A 17,207-nucleotide genomic window follows, 5' to 3' on the forward strand; every position below is an offset into this window, starting at 1 on the left:
GCACATTAAACAGTTCAACAAAGATGGCTACTATAATAGCGTGACAAAACTGAGTACTAACCTTTCAGCATTCCATGTACTTTCTGATGTTTTGGAAATGCTAACTCTTGTGCTATAACCTACTACAAAGACAACTGTCTCCCACTGCAACAGAATTGCAGGTTACACACATCCTAGAAGATATGTTAACTTTTCACTTAACTACTGGTTACCTTAAAAATAGGGACATTGTTAATCTTAAATAGCAATAACTTGCATACTGTTTAATAATGTCCTGGTTTTCAGGAAGGAGTCCAAATTCCAAACCTTGAATTAGCGCTCTGACTTGTGAGGATTGTTAATTAACTAATCTGCAGTGGAGGAGCTGTAGACAGTTCTTCTCTTTAAAAATCTTTTCAAAAATCTTCTGAGGACCTTTTCCTCAAATGTAATTTCACTTCACTCAGTTTTACTAGCAGTGAATACAGATTGGTGGCTGTTTCTTAGACTGGAGGCTTTACTTTAGTAGCTTGAACTTAGAGGGGGTTGATTTTGTGATTTGCAGCAGCACTAACCCTAAATTGACTCCTGTTTCAAAATTTAAAACGGTGAACAATCACTTTACCTTCTTTGACTCTATCTCTCCTTGTATGTTTGTAATAGTGTCTATGTTGCAAATCATACACTCCATGTCAATGAGTGTGTGAAATTAACCATGCTCCTGGTTTAACTTTGTTGTAGTGTTGTAGTCAACAGACGAAGTGGGAGTAATACTATCCAACTGTTTAATGAAAGGGGAAAATTAAATCACAATCTGCTAACAGGTAGGTGGTGAAAACAGGGAGAGAGATTAATTTGAAAATGCACAATCTGTATATTACAACAAGCTACATTAGCCACTGAGAAATTATTACTAAAACTATGGGGAACTGTAGATGATACCTCTGTCCCCTTCATTAACCAGAACTATTCTCCTGATTTAAGATCTTAAATGTTAAGATCATCCCTGTTCTCTTTGAACAAGCTGTTGGTTACCTGTCCTAAAACCCCATCTTAGGCTCTGAATCCATTTCCTCGATTATTCTCCTTATCAAACTTTGGAATGGTTTCCTTTGTTGTGAAGAATATATCAGTTCAATTTCTTGTTGGAACAGAGAAGGCTGAGAGAAAATTTAATTTAGGTAATAACATTATGAAGCATTTTGATAGAGTGAATGGCAAAATGTTATTCTCTGTGGTGCAGGTGATAAAGTTTCATCTCTTTGAAATTAAAATTTAAAAGAGCTTGAGGAGAAAGGTTGGGACAGTACCAAAGCAAAATGTAGTGGATATTGAAAATGTAAAGCAAAAATGGAAAATTCTGAAATATATATGAAATAACTGCAGAGACTGACATCCTGTCACCAAGTCACCCTTTATTTATTTGTCCACAGTACACTGTCTGTGGCCAGCCAACTCAGAGTCAGTCCCTGAACTGAGGAGATTCTGAATCCCCTGTTTATATTTTTTTCTCTACTACAAATAGGGGATTCAGAATCTCCCATGTTTATGTTGGTTAGGCAGGGCTTCCTGATTGACCTAGGTTAACAACCCCAGTCAAGGATTTCCTCAATGAGATCCACCTGGTTCCAATTGCTACAATTCAGAGGGCCAGGCAGCATCTGAAATAAAAATTTAATGTTCCAGGCCAATACTTCTCCCTTTCAGAGTCTAAAATCCTGACATGAAGAAAATGTTTTTTCACAGAATGGCTAATGCAGAATCCATTTCCCATTTAAAGGGAAGATATTTGAGGTAATGGAAGATACAAAGCTGTAGAGACAAAGGGTATTGGAAGCTGTTTTAATTTTAATTCATCCTGGAATTACTGAAAGGTTTATAACAAAATATTTGCTATGTGATCGATAACCTTTCGCACAGGTGTAGTGTATTTGCACTGTTTCTAGAATGCACAACCTTGCTTTGTTGTTTTACTTATGGTTCATTTTCCAATCTTTAATAGGTTAATGATTTCTAGTTTGTAAGTTTGCCATTTGACCAAAGTAACTAAATACAGTTAATAGGTTTGAAGAACATTGAAAGAATCAACGTGTCTTGTCAGCATGTTGCAGAACTATTCCGATTGTGTAAAATGAGTACAGGGTCAAATTATTTTGTCATAATCATGAAGCAGGGACATGGCCAGGGTCATGTTTTTCCTCAGGAAAACATGATTAACATGTTTATGATGACAATAGCTACTCATGTTTTCGTTAATTTGTTATATTGCATAGTATGTATATTTCAGAAAATCATTTGGAAATTAAAATCCTTTCCAATATCCTTATGTCATTAGTTTAGCTGACATATTGTATATTGGGCTAGGATATGGATACATTCTCCAGTTTCCACAAGATGTTGTTTGAGGCCCAGCTTCCACTCAAACCAAACACAGTCCTTTGCACCAAATATGAAATGACTGGGAAAGGAATCCACTGGCATGTTCTTATGCAAACCCTTAAGCTCCAGCCTAGAAGGATCATAGAACATAGAACAGTACAGGCCCTTCGGCCCACGATGTTATGCTGAGCATTTACCTTAATCTAAGATCAGCCTAACCTACACACCCCTCAATTTACTGCCATCCATGTGCTTGTCCAGCAGTCACTTAAATGTCCCTCATGTCTCTGACCCTACTACCACCACTGGCAATACATTTCACCCACCCACCACTCTTTGCGCAAAGCACCTACCTCTGACGTCTCCTTTATATCGTCCTCCAGTGACCTTAAAATTATAACCACTAATTACAGCCATTTCTGCCTTGGGGAAAAATTTTTGGCTATCTACTCTATCTATGCCTCTCATTATCTTGTACACTGCTATCAAGTCACTTCTCTTTCTTCTTCGCTCTGGTGTGAAAAGCGCAGGGTCACTTAACCAGGCAGCAGTTTGTTAAATCTCCTCTCCACCCTCCCAAAAGCATCTGCATTCTCCCTATAATGCGTTTACCAGAACTGGGCACAATATTCCGTGTGGTCTAACCAGGGTTTTAGACAGCTGCAGCAAAACTTCATGGCTCTTAAACTTAATCCCCCGTTAATGAAAGCCAAAACACTCTACGCCTTCTTAAAAACCCTATCAACTTGGATGGCAACTTTGAGGGATCTATGTACATGGACCCCAAGAGTTTTCCCTGGAGCATCGGAGGCTGAGTGGTGACCTTATAGAGAGGTTTATAAAATCATGAGGGGTATGGATAGGATAAATAGACAAAGTCTTTTCCCTGGGGTAGTGGAATCCAGAACTGGAAGGCATAGGTTTAGGGTGAGAGGGGAAAGATATATAAAAGAGACCTAAGGGGCAACTTTTTTATGCAGGGGGTGGTATGTGCATGGAATGAGCTGCTAGAGGAAGTGGTGGAGGCTAGTACAATTGCAACATATAAAAGGCATCTGGATGGGTAAATAGGAAGGGTTCGGAGGGATATGGGCCGGATACTGGCAGGTGGGACTAGATTGGGTTGGGATAACTGGTCGGCATGGTTGAGTTGGACCGAAGGGTCTATTTCCATTTCTGTACATCTCTATGACTTGATAAGATCCCACTGCTCTTCCACACTACCAAGAATCTTGTCTTTAACCCTGTATTCAGCATTCAAATTCAACTTTCCAAAATGAATCACCTCTCATTTATCTAGGTTGAACTCCATCTGCCAATTCTAAAGCAGCTCTGCATCCTGTCAATGTCTTGTTGTAGTGTGCAACAGCTCTCAATGCTATCTATAACACCACAGACCTTTGTGACATCGGCAAAACCTACTAACCCACCCTTCCACTTCTTCATCCAAGTCATTTATAAAAGCTACAAAGAGCAGATCCCTGCAGTATGCCACTGGTCACTGATTTTCAGGCAGAATACTTTCCATCCACTACCACTTACTGTCTTCTTTCGGCCAGCCAATTCCATATCCAGACAGCCAAATTTTCCTGTATCCAATAGCTCCTAATTTTCTGAATGAGCCTACCCATGGGGAACCTTATCAAATGCCTTACTGAAATCCATATGCACTACAACCACAGCTCAAACTTTGTCAACTTGTCTCATTACACTGTCAAAGAACTCAATAAGGCTTGTGAGGTATGACCTGCCCCTCACAAAGCCATGCTGACTATCTTTAATCAAACTATGTTTAATCAAACTATGTTTTTCCAACTAGTCATAAATTCTATCTCTCAGAATCCTTTCCAGTACCTTGCTTACCACAGGCGTAAGGCTGACTGGTCTGTAATTCCCAGGGATTTCCCTATTTCCTTTCTTGAACATAGGAGCAATATTCACTTCCCTCTAATCAGCCAGTACTACTCCTGTAGAGATTGAGGATACAATGATCATTGCCAGAGTAGCAGCAATCTCATTCCTCGCTTCCTGTGGTAACCTTGGATATACCTGGTCTGGCCCTGGGGACTTATCTATCTTGATGCTTCCCAGAATTACCAGCACATCCACTTCCTTAATATCAATCTGTTCAAGCATACTAACTTGGTCCATGGTGTTCTCACTATCGATAAGGTCCCCCTCTCTCGTGAATACTGAAGCAAAAAGTTCATTTATGGCCTCCTCTAATACTTCAGATTCCAAGCCCAAGTTCCCTCCACTATCCCTGATCAGCCCTAACCTCTCTCTGATCATTCTCTTATTCCTCGTGTACATGTAGACTGCCTTTAGGGTTTTCCCTAACCCTTCCCGCCAAGTCTTTTTCATGCCCCTTCCTAGCTCTCCTCAGTCCATTTTTGAGTTCTTTCCTAGCTCCCCTGTAATCCTCTAAAGCTGTGCTAGATCCTTGCTTCCTCAACCTGAAGTAAGCTTCTTTCTTCCTTTTGATGAGAAGCTCCTCCACTCTTGTCATTCAAGACTCCTTCACCTTACTATTCCTTGCCTGTCTCAGTGGGACAAAGTTATCCAGTGCTCCTTAAACAGCATCCACATTTCTCTTGTGCCTTTCCCGTAGAACAGTTGTTCCCAATTTATACTCCATAGCTCCTGTCTAATAGAAGTATAATTTCCCTTCCCCCAATTAAATACCTTCCCATACTGTCTGCTCCTATCCCTCTCCATGGCTGTGGTAAAGGTGAGGCAGTTGTGGTCACTGTCACCGAAATGCTGCCCACCGAGTGATCTGATACCTGGGCCTGGCTCATTGCCTAGCACCAAATCCAATATGGCCTCCCTCCTCATTGACCTATCTATGTTATTGAATCAGGAATCCCTGCTGGACACACCTGACAAAATCAGCTCCATCCAGACCATCTGCACTAAGGAGGTTCCAATCAATATTTGGGAAGTTGAAGTCACACATAACAACAACTCTGTTACACCTGTACCTTTCCAAGATCTGCTGTCCAACCTGTTCTTCCAGCTCTCTGCTGCTATTGGGGAGTCTATAGAAAACACCCAATAAAGTGACTGTTCCTTTCCTATTACTGATTTCCACCCATACTGATTCAGTGGACATACCCTCCTCAACAACCTCTATTCTGTAGCTGTGATGTGCTCTCTAATTAACAATGTTTCTCCCCCTCCTTTTTTAACCCCCTCCCTGTTCTTTTTAAAAATACTAAACCCTGGAACATCCAGCAACCATTCCTGCCCTGTGATATCCATGTCTCCGTTATGGCCACAACATCATTGTTCCAAGATCCATGCTCTAAGTTCATCACTCTTATTTCTGACACTCCTTGCATTGAAACAGGCACACTTTAATTCATCCCTTTGCCCTACCAACTGTGTTTCCTTCCTGACAGACTACCCTCTGCAGCTCTGGTTCCCATTCCCTGCCAAACTAGTTTAAACTCTCATAAAGTGCCCGAGCAAATCTCCCACCCCGGACATTGTTGCCCTTCTAGTTAAGTGCAACCTGTCCTTCAAGTACAGGTCCCATCTTCCCCAAAAATTTTTCCCAATGATTTACGTATCTGAAGCCCTCCCTCCTGCACCAGCCCTGGAGCCATGTGTTTAGCTGCATTCGCTCCCTGTTCCTCGCCTCACTAGCACGTGGCACCAGTAGTAATCCTGAGATTGCTACTGTGCTCGTCCTGTTTTTAGTTTCCAACCTAACTCCCTGAAATCACTTTTTAGATCCTCATCCCTTTTTCTGGCTACATCATTGGTGCCAATGTACACCATGACTTTTGCCTGCTCATCCTTCCCCTTCAGAATCTTTGGATTTGATCAGAGGCATCTCGGATTCTGGCACCTGGGAGGCAACCGTTTTCTATTCTCCACCACCCTACCTTCCCTTCTGAGCCACAGAGTCAGGCTCACTGCTAGAGATCTGGCCGCTATGGCTTTCAGAGATGGAAATGTGTTGCTGGAAAAGCGCAGCAGGTCAGGCAGCATCTAGGGAACAGGAGAATCGACGTTTCGGGCATTAGCCCTTCTTCAGGAATGAGGAAAGTTGGTCCAGCAGGCTAAGATAAAAGATAGGGAGGAGGGACTTGGGGGAGGTGCGTCGGAAATGTGATAGGTGGAAAGAGGTCAAGGTGAGGGTGATAGGTCAGACTGGGGTGGGGGCGGAGAGGTCGGGAAGAAGATTGCAGATTCCACCCCGACCTCAAATTTACCTGGACAGTCTCAGATTCCTCCCTCCCCTTCCTCGACCTTTCTATTTCTATCTCAGGCGACCGAATCAACACGGACATCTACTACAAACCAACCGACTCCCACAGCTACCTGGACTACACCTCCTCCCATCCTGCCCCCTGTAAAAACGCCATCCCATTCTCCCAATTCCTTCGACTCCGCCGCATCTGCTCCCAGGAGGACCAGTTCCAAAAACGCACATCCCAGATGGCCTCCTTCTTCAAGGACCGCAATTTCCCCCCCGACGTGGTCAACGATGCCCTCCACCGCATCTCTTCCACTTCCCGATCCTCCGCCCTTGAACCCCGCCCCTCCAACTGCCACTAGGACAGAACCCCACTGGTCCTCACCTACCACCCCACTAACCTCCATGTACAGCGCATCATCCGCCGCCATTTCCGCCACCTCCAAACGGACCCCACCACCAAGGATATATTTCCCTCCCCTCCCCTATCAGCATTCCGTAAAGACCACTCCCTCCGTGACTCCCTCGTCAGATCCACACCCCCCCACCAACCCAACCTCCACTCCCGGCACCTTCCCCTGCAACCGCAGGAGGTGCAAGACTTGCGCCCACACCTCCCCCCTCACCTCCCTCCAAGGCCCCAAAGGAAACTTCCATATCCGCCACAGATTCACCTGTACCTCCACACATATCATCTATTGCATCCTTTGCACCCGATGTGGCCTCCTCTATATTGGGGAGACGGGCCGCCTACTTGCGGAGCGTTTCAGGGAACATCTCTGGGACACCCGGACCAACCAACCCAACCACCCTGTAGCTCAACATTTCAATTCCCCCTCCCACTCCACCAAGGATATGCTGGTCTTTGGACTCCTCCATCGTCAGACCACAGCGAAACGACGGTTGGAGGAAGAACGCCTCATCTTCCGGCTAGGAACCCTCCAACCACAAGGGATGAACTCAGATTTCACCAGTTTCCTCATTTCCCCTCCCCCCAGCCTGTCTCAGTCAAATCCATCAAATTCAGCACCGCCTTCCTAACCTGCAATCTTCTTCCCGACCTCTCCGCCCCCACCCCAGTCTGACCTATCACCCTCACCTTGACCTCTTTCCACCTATCACATTTCCGACGCCCCTCCCCCAAATCCCTCCTCCCTATCTTTTATCTTAGCCTGCTGGACCAACTTTCCTCATTCCTGAAGAAGGGCTAATGCCCGAAACGTCGATTCTCCTGTTCCCTAGATGCTGCCTGACCTGCTGCGCTTTTCCAGCAACACATTTCCATCTCTGATCTCCAGCATCTGCAGACCTCACTTTCTCCACTATGGCTTTCCCCTGGTAGGTCATCCCCCCAAACAGTATCCAGAACAGTATACGTATTATTGAGGGGAATAGCCAAAGGGGATCCCTGCACTGTCTGCCTGTTCCCTTTCCATCCCCTAACTGTAACCCATCTACATATCTCCTGTACTTGAGGTGCAACTACCTCGCTGTAACTCCTCTCAATTACCCCCTCAGCCTCCCGAATGATCTGAAGTTCATTCAGCTCCAGCCCCAGCTTCCCTAATGCGGTTTCTGAGCAGCTGGGCTTGGGTGCATTTCCCGCAGATGAAATCAGTGGGGACACTAGTGATGACCCTTACCTCCCACATTCGACAGAAGGAGCATGCAACTGCTCTAACATTCATTCCCACTGTTCTGAACTCCCAAAGAGACCATTGAAATTAAAAAAACTAGTAACCTTACCAAATCGGCGCACAGAACCTTTTCTTGAAGTGAAGCAAGTCATGGCCATGGTCACCTTCACAGCCATCAAAACGCAATACCACTACTATGCTTTGAGGCTGCAGATCTGCCTGAAAAAGGTGGCAGATTATTACAAATGACTTGTTCATGAAGTAGAAATGACACACATACTGCTCCTGGGTGAGTTGAGATAAGAGCAATGCTCCCTGATGATTCAGGTGACAAGGCCTCCTCTGAGATGCCTCCTCCCCTTCAGTCCATATCCTGTCCATATCCCTCTGCTCCTCCTCCTTCTTCTGATTGTCCTCCTCTATACTGTCTCTGCTCAGTGTCCCTTTCAGTCTTCAGACCAGGGCAAATAATGAATGGTCTGACCACTCACTGAAAACTTGCTGAACAGCAGTAGAAAACTGACAGCACTTTACAAACTCAATTATTAAACATCAGCCGGCAAATAACCTGACAATAGTTGATGACCCTTCTAAATTGTGCTAGCGTGGCAGAGGTGGTGGAAGAAGTGTCTGTCTTGCTGCTGAATACATGGTTAAGAGAAAGTGTGTAAGATAGACATTAAATTTGGGAGTCATATATTTAAAATTGGGTTTGAAGTTATAAGTAGTTTAAAATTAGTTTATCGAGTATTAAGTGGTTTGTTAACCAGGAGCAGATTAAATATGATGTATAAGCTAAATAGGCAGGAAAGCATAGTACTTGTGCCAGGTAAAAGCAATCTTGGTGGACAAATAGATTGATGGCAACAGATTGAGTGCTTGTTCTGTGTGGCATGTGGCAGCAGCCATCTGCTCTCTAATTGAAGTGTTTAGAAGCTCTTACCTTACTGTTCCTCACACTCTTTGGGGCGGCACGGTGGCACAGTGGTTAGCACTGCTGCCTCACAGCGCCAGAGACCTGGGTTCAATTCCCACCTCAGGTGACTGACTGTGTGGAGTTTGGACATTCTCCCCATGTCTGCGTGGGTTTCCTCCGGGTCCTCCGGTTTTCTCCCACAATACAAAAATGTGCAGGTTAGGTGAATTGGCTATGCTAAATTGCCCGTAGGTGAATGGGTCTGGGTGGGTTGCGGGTTGGTGTGGACTTGTTGGGCAGAAGGGCCTGTTTCCACACTGTAAGTAATCTAATCTCTTATTCTGGTCTTCATCCATCTGAGGAAGGCAGCTACCTGACCAGCACTGACCCCTCTAACCTCAAGCATCCACTAGAATCACAGAATCCCTACAGCATGGAAACAAGCCATTCGGCCCATCAAGGAGAAGAAAGCGAGGACTCTATGCCTGAAACATCGATTCTTCTGCGCCTCGGCCTGACCTGCTGTGCTTTTCCAGCAACACACATTCAGCTCATCGGGTTCACACCGACCCTCCGAAGAGCATCCACTCAGAACCATCCCCCTACCCTGCAACCCTGCATTTCCCCTGGTTAATCCTGAACACTATGGGCAATTTAGCCGAGCCAGTGCACCTAACCTGCACATCTTTGGACTGTGGGAGAAAATCAGAGCACCCAAATAAATCCCACACTGACACAGAGAGGATGTTCAAACTCTGTACAGTCACCTGAGGGTGGAATTGAACCAGAGTCCCTGGCACTGTGAGGCAGCAGTGCTAACCACTGAGCTATCTGCTGCCACTAATATATTTTATTTCTAGGGCTCAGTTGTTCATCCTGTGTCAACCTTTCTTCCACTCCATCTGACCAAACACCGCTAAATAGCTCCTTAAGTCGTCCCAGGCAGTCCACCACACATTCTCTCTCACTCTAGGAGAAAGTGAGGACTGCAGATGCTGGAGATCAGAGTCGGGAGTGTGTTGCTTGGAAAGCACAGCAGGTCAGGCAGCATCTGAGGAGCAGGAGAATCAACATTTCGGGCATAAGACCTTCAACAGAAATTAAGAAAGGTGAAGGGCTTATGCCCAAAATGTCGATTCTCCTGCTCCTCAGATGATACCTGACCTGCTGTGTTTTCCTAGCAACAGACTCTCACACACAGACCCACCACTGTGACTGAGGTCACCTTTTATCCTACTTCAGGCTTGGTGCCAGACAGGTACTAATAAGAAGATACACAACATGAGAGCATGATTCTTCTTGGTTACTTCCTTTGTTATACCCAATTGTCTGGCTGCAAAAAATGCTTTCTTCGTTTGTGAACTAGTTCCAAGAGAATTCATCACACTTAGATAAACATCAAATGATGCCAGAGGTATGTATGCTTTCAAGATGTGACATTAAAGTTGAAAACCCTATGGAGGCAAAGTGTATGGCTTTTGTATCTATCTGTTTGCCTCTAGGGCTGTCTTAACTCTCATCTGTTATAAAACTGGTAACTGGTCAGATTTATGTCAAGTCATTGGATTTGATGATTCTTAAAGCAACAAGAAAGGAAATCTTACAGTGAGAATATTTAACCTAGCAGATAGTTGTAGAGTGCATTGAGAAAAACCATCAGTTACAGAAGGACTGAAGTATTGAAATTTTGCAATTTCTGCTTTGGGTTTTGTTTATCAATTTCAGTAAAAATGATCTGAACTATGAGATTTATGATACAATCAGTTAATTGTTAGATAAAGATCAAAGTTCAATCTCATTAAATCCCAACTTTCATTCTGGATTTGCAACAGCATAATTCAATAGTACAAAGGTGTCTTTGTCAAAAGTTGGCAGTGCATCAAAATTACGCAACACGCCTTCCCAAGTTTTGATGAACTAGTTATTTTATGTTAAATAAAATCTGCAAGAATAAGTACCTGATCATCTGAAATGCAAAGTTTAAAAAAATGTTGGTAACACCATTACGAGTGGGTACTGTGTGTAAACAATCTATTGTCCTGGCTTGAGCTTGTTCACAATACTTCTACAGATTTCCCTAACCTATCTGGGCAACTGATTTGGGATCATCAATTCTGAGTAATGTTTGGCAAAATACTGAAAGGTCACATACATAGATACAATTCTGGTGATAAATATCACAGATCTTTTTATTGGGTGGAAATACTTTGTTAATCTTTACTATCTGCTGTCACCGCCAATTTTGTAAAGACATAATGAGCTTTACTATCAACGCAGAACTAGAATAGAGGAGTAGAAGGACGGGAAGGAATAGGAGGTCTTGGTGTTCATGTGCAAGCTGGAGTATAGATTGGATGTACAAATGGTTGAAATAAACATGGATTGGAAGAGAATTAAGAAAAGAGATAGAGAGAGAAGAGTGAGAATTAAACTAAAGTGGCACATCTCAAGCAGTGGAATGGAAAAGAGGCTAAGTGAGGAATGGTGCAGGAGACCAAAGAGCAGGTTTGACCATTAGACAAACTGTAGTCAGGCTGAGAACAGACGAAGAGGACTAAGTCGGGAAAAAGGTGGCAAATTGGGATATTGAGATCAAGGTAAATGGCCTGACTGGGGACAGCAATGCAGAGGGACAGACATTGTATTTGGAATGGAACAGAAGGTCAGAGATTGGCTTGGGGAGTAATATTTACTGTAAACTTTACTGTAGTTCCAGCCTGACCATTAAAAGTCTATTTGTTCCGGCAGAACTTTATTTTAAGGAAATATAGATCAAAACCATTTGCAGACTGAACTGCAAGTTATCTCTGGCTCGTCAAATGAAACACTTCTGTACATCAATTTGATTGAACCAATTTAAACAGAAACTGTGAAATAGTAAAATGACTTTTAAAATGAGAGTAGCATGTCTTGATATTACAAAATAAATCTTTTTAAAATGATGCGGTACTAATTAATTAAACATACAAATCTTTGTATGTACCAGTTGAATGTGATGCTCGCTAGCTGGTAATTTTCGATTTGGGTTTCCCAGTATAGCAGGATCACAGTAGAATTGGTCAGCAAGGCAGGGCATCAGCATAATCCGATTGCAAGGTTAAAACTGAAGCCAGCTGTACTTCGATGGTAATGTGAACTTACATTTTTAGGCAGCTGTCTGACCGATTTTCACTTGTTTGACTGTGTCATGTCTCTGGTGCTTGTATCCAACAGCAGGGTGTAAGTAACAGCCTCCATGCTGCATATTGCAGTTTGAAAAACACATTTTATAAAAGCAGTGCTTATGTGCAAGCAATCAATCCCTCTGCAGTGATTGTGAATGCCTTTTCTTTTAAATCTCTTCACATTTATTGTAAATCTGGATTGTCTGTACAAACCACAATCAAGTCCAGCTGTGGTGCAAACAAGAGAAATGTCAGAGGATTCAATTCTATCTGTGAAATAATGATGTTTGGGTGCATTCTCCAGATGGAATTCTTGGATATGTTGTAGGAAATGTGATTCAGAAAAAATCCTACCTCCATCCTCTCGGGTTATTGCTGGGGGGGGCCAAGTAATTCAAGCAGAAAATGTTAACTTTTTAAAGCATTTAGTCAATGTGATTGTTCCAATCTCATTAAAAAGCGACAGTTGGCCACAAATCTATGCAGGTTATTTGGCCTAAACCTTTCCCTAGTGGCTGAGGGATTTTTGCCCTCCTGACTCTCATGCAGATTTTACAGATCAAGATTCTGCCTGTGTTCTGTGGGCTCAGGATACCATCTGAGGTCCAAAATGGCATTTGTGATGCACTTGTCATCTCCTGACTGAAAATGCCGAAGTCTGCAAGTAATGGCATGTGCTGAAGATGTCAGCTCTGCCTCCAAATGTTTTGTTCAGACCCATGGTTCCTGTACATAACTGTAGGACAGGAAGAGCGACTAGAAGCATTACTAAGGAGGGCAAGCTGCTTGAAAGAGGAGGAAGAAGAAGAAGAAGAAGAAGAAGGACTCTCAGCAGTACTCCATATCTGCCATAATTTTTATCGGGGAAGTATCCAAGTTTAACCCAGCCTGAGGTAAAATGTTTCTGAACTCTCCACTTCACTAGGGAAATGTTCGTCGAAATGTGTCAGCTGTTGCAGCAAGCTGCCCCAGAGTGGGGGGGAAAGGACTGCTATTGCCTGCAAAGGTGACTGTTACCATGACCTTTCAAATATTGGGCTCATTCCAGAATGGTGCAGATGATATTTACGATATCTCCTAGGTGATTGTCCACGGTTACACTAGGGGGTTCACTGTGTTCTGTTCAGAAAGGGACAAAATCAACTTAATACAAAAGACTGCTGGAGAACACAAAAAAAAATTCCATTTAATGTGCCACTCTGAAGGGTCTCTGTAGTGTTTGGCAAAGTGTGTTCCAAGATTTGTTGTGATAAGCAGCATCCTGTGCAACAGTGCCATCATGAGGGCATAGCCCTCACAATGGGCAAAGCAGGAGGAGGCAGTGAACACATGCCTTTTGGGGCCTGGCTGTTCATGATTGATGCAGTGCTGGTGAAAGCGATCGTAATTCACCATCTACCAACAGTCCTAAACCTTAGCTTCCCTCTGTTTCCAACCTCATGGCTGCAATACCACCAGAAAAGCTGCCACGGGGCAATTATTCAGAACTCAATAATCAGAACCTTTCCATATTCCATTCAAAAGACACATAATCCCTTGTGCATTCGGCATGCTTGTTTTCTATGTGTCTTTTGCCTGTGCTACTGCTTCTGTGTAGTGCTAACCCAGTGGCTGCAACATGGCAGCTGCAAAGCTATTGACATTGCACATGGTCCTGCAGAATGATCTTGAGCAGGTTTGGCTATACAAAGCCCAATATTGATGTTAACAGTCTGGGCTGTCTGATGGACAACTGCAATGAGAATTGGAAGAGTTACAGTGCTGGGAGGACGGTGCTGTCATCCTTGCAAACTGTTATCTGCCATTATGTCAACAGTAAGGTGAGCTTACATGATTTCAGTTTCCCCAAATCACACAGACTTTGTGTATTTTCTGCCTGTATTCTGAATAAAGCTCAACTGCTGGCTGTCAGAAAAGGAGAGGGACATTAATCACAGGCCTTGTGCTGTTCCTGGCCCCTGGCCTTGCTCCCAGCCCCACTACCACTGGCCCTCTGAAGTTCCAAGCTGCAGTTATTGGGTGTGGATGTAGCATTGTCTCCCAGGTCCTGGCCATCAAATGCTGCATCTGTGTTTGATCTGCAAGTATTCCTGCGGAATTGGCTGCTATTTTCATGTTGAAATGGATGGGCATCAAAGCCTTGTTGAACACCCTGTACTAAGTTAGAGCCAGGCACCTCTCTGTTCCTTTAGTGGCCACAGGTTTTCTCTTAGGCCCAAGCATTTCAACGTGCAACATTTTCCAAAGAGAAGTCTGCAGTAGAAATCATAGACATCATTGCCCTCTGGTTAACTGGCACCTCAGCTACCCCAGCTGCTGATACTTGCGGCTGTTGTTTATCACATGGAAATCCTATCATTGAGCAACCCTCTAAACGACACAAGGCATCTGTATTTGGGAGAATGAGTGACAATTTCTCTTCATCATCATTGTCTTGCAGTTTGCTGACCCACTACTGGCTGTGTAGTATCCTTGGTTTCCTGAAATGTGACAGACATGGGTATAAAGGTGTTTTGAGGGAAGGAGAGTTGGGGTCAGTGATAAATACTCACACCAGCTGCAGCTGAACCGATTGAGAAAGGAGAAGTGAGTAGATTGAGAAAGAGTATTAGGTGTGAGTACACAGTCAGCTTTGATGGCTTTACTTAACCCCGCCATTGACCATGGCCTCAGTCATGCCCCCTTCAAAGATGGAGATTCCCCCATTAGGGTAAAGACGTATTGGGTTTTCTATCCCCTAGTCCTTAGGTGCTGTTCCCTCGAGTTATGAGCCAACATCTACTGGAGAGAGCAAAGTATGTCAGTGGGTGTTCTAAATCTCTTTCAGTGTGTGTGCAAGATGTGAACTGTAGCTTGGGGGCCTAGAGTAACAGTAAATGCACAGATGAAACAATGAATCCAATAATAAACCACAATTGATGGTGATTATTGGTAGATGAGGTTATTCTCTGATCTTGAGCATATAAGTCAAGTAACTTAACATCTTGTGGAACCAAATCTGGATCCTCGGGTTCTTTACTGTGATCACAATGTGCATCTGCCCCCATTCCTTCTCACAGTTTATCTCAAAGACCTCATGGTTCTCTGTGGATAGTACCTGCAAGAAGATCTTCAGTACTGCGATAGGAAAAACTTGATCACACTGTTGCACTATTTATCCTGCTCCAGATATCTTCCTCAGCTCTTCCATCACTTGCTGCAGCAATTGGACAACATAAAAATAAAGTCATTTGTTGTCTGTATTGTAATAAGCAAGAAGACCTGTGATGATATTTGTGTGTTAGAGTCATAGTCAGAACAACAACAGACAAAGTGCAGTTGCCAATTAGTGACTTATCCATTCACAATAGTAAATAGCACCACAGTCACCAGCACAATTTATAAGCCAACTCTATTGAGGTGAGTGGTGCATCTTCAGCATCCAGGTGGCAAACTTTAAAAAAGTTAAGTTGCATGCTGCCAAGAAGACTCATGGTGAATTAATGAGATGAAACAGGGAACCATTTTAAGGGAGAGCTTTCACTGCATCACCCAGTGCATTAATGTCAGACTAATACCATAAACTCTTGGTGCAGGTTACAACAGCTGTTTTTTTTTCTCAATCCCACACCAGCCCTTCATATAGATCACTCATACGATATTCCTGTTCTCCCACCTATCAGGGAAAGCTTGTGACAAAGGAATCAAAGTCATCATTTGATGGTAGCTTGTTGTCTCAGATGTTCTGGAATCAAGTAGCAATGCTGAAAGTCTATCTTCCATCACCAAAGAACATTCTGGAAATGCAACATTACCGATCAATGTAGATTTAAAATGAGAATTACTTCTGACTTACTGAAATCTTTGGCACAACCTGTAGGAGTTAAGAATCCTACACAATACATAAACATGTTTATATCTGGGAAGGTTAGCCATTTATTTAAAAGCTCCTCACACCTTGAACATTTAGGAGATTTATTTTGAGTAACTGTGCTGCCTAGAGTGCTAAACATTTCTCGCACCCTTTCCACAGATAATCAAAATCCTCAGTAAACTCTGTCAGTGTTGAAACGCTAATGAGTAAGTGAAACAAAATGATATCCTACCCTTGACCTTGAAGAATAAATAATTATTATTCAAGCTGCAGTCTGTCTCCAATAGACACAGCTGACAAGTCACACCAAGAATAGCAATGACAACTTAGTGAAACCCTAAGGCACTGCACTGGAGAATTCTAAATCTAGTATCATAGAATTATAGAATCTTACAGTCCAGAAGAGGCCCTTAAGCCCATTGAGTCTGCACCAACAGAAAAAAACTACTCCAGATCCGTACTGGTCAGGACCGAGGGTGGTGGTGGAGGGTTACTTTTCAGACTGGAGATCTGTGACCAGCGATATGCCACAAGGACCAGTGCTGGGTCCACTATTCATCATTTATATAAATAATTTGGATGTGAGCATAGAAGGTATGGTTAGTATGTTTGCAGGTGACACCGAAATTGGAGGTGTAGTGAACAGTGAGGAAGGTTACCTCAGAGTACAATGGAATCTTGATCAGCTGGGCCAGTGGGTCAAAGAGTGGCCGATGGAGTTTAATTTAGATAAATGTAAGGTATTGCATTTTGGAAAAGCAAATCAGGGCAGGACTTATACCTTAATGGTAAGATCCTAGGGAGTGTTGCTGAACAAAAAGATCTTGGAGTGCAGGTTCATAGTTCCTTGAAAGTTGAATTGCAGGTAGATAGGATAGTGAAGAAGGCATTTGGTATGCTTTGCCTTTATTGTTCAGAGCATTGAATATAGCAGTCGGGAGGTCATGTTGTACAGGACATTGGTTCAACCACTTTGGAGTATTACATGCAATTCTGGTATCCCTGCTATAGGAAGGATGTTGTGAAAGGGTTCAGAAAAGGTTTACGAGGAGTTGCTAGTTGAGCTATAAAG

The 17,207-nt window shown here is 43.4% G+C and overlaps 1 protein-coding gene across 1 annotated transcript in view; it reads left to right on the plus strand.

Moving 5' to 3' along the window:
• Positions 1-17,207, plus strand: part of abat (4-aminobutyrate aminotransferase) — a 177,728-nt gene that overhangs the window by 73,639 nt on the left and 86,882 nt on the right. The window lies entirely within an intron of this gene.

The sequence above is a fragment of the Chiloscyllium plagiosum genome, unplaced genomic scaffold (genome assembly GCF_037043375.1).
Source record: "Chiloscyllium plagiosum isolate Xiang-an unplaced genomic scaffold, Cpla_swu_hap1 HiC_scaffold_20, whole genome shotgun sequence".
NCBI lineage: Eukaryota > Metazoa > Chordata > Chondrichthyes > Orectolobiformes > Hemiscylliidae > Chiloscyllium > Chiloscyllium plagiosum.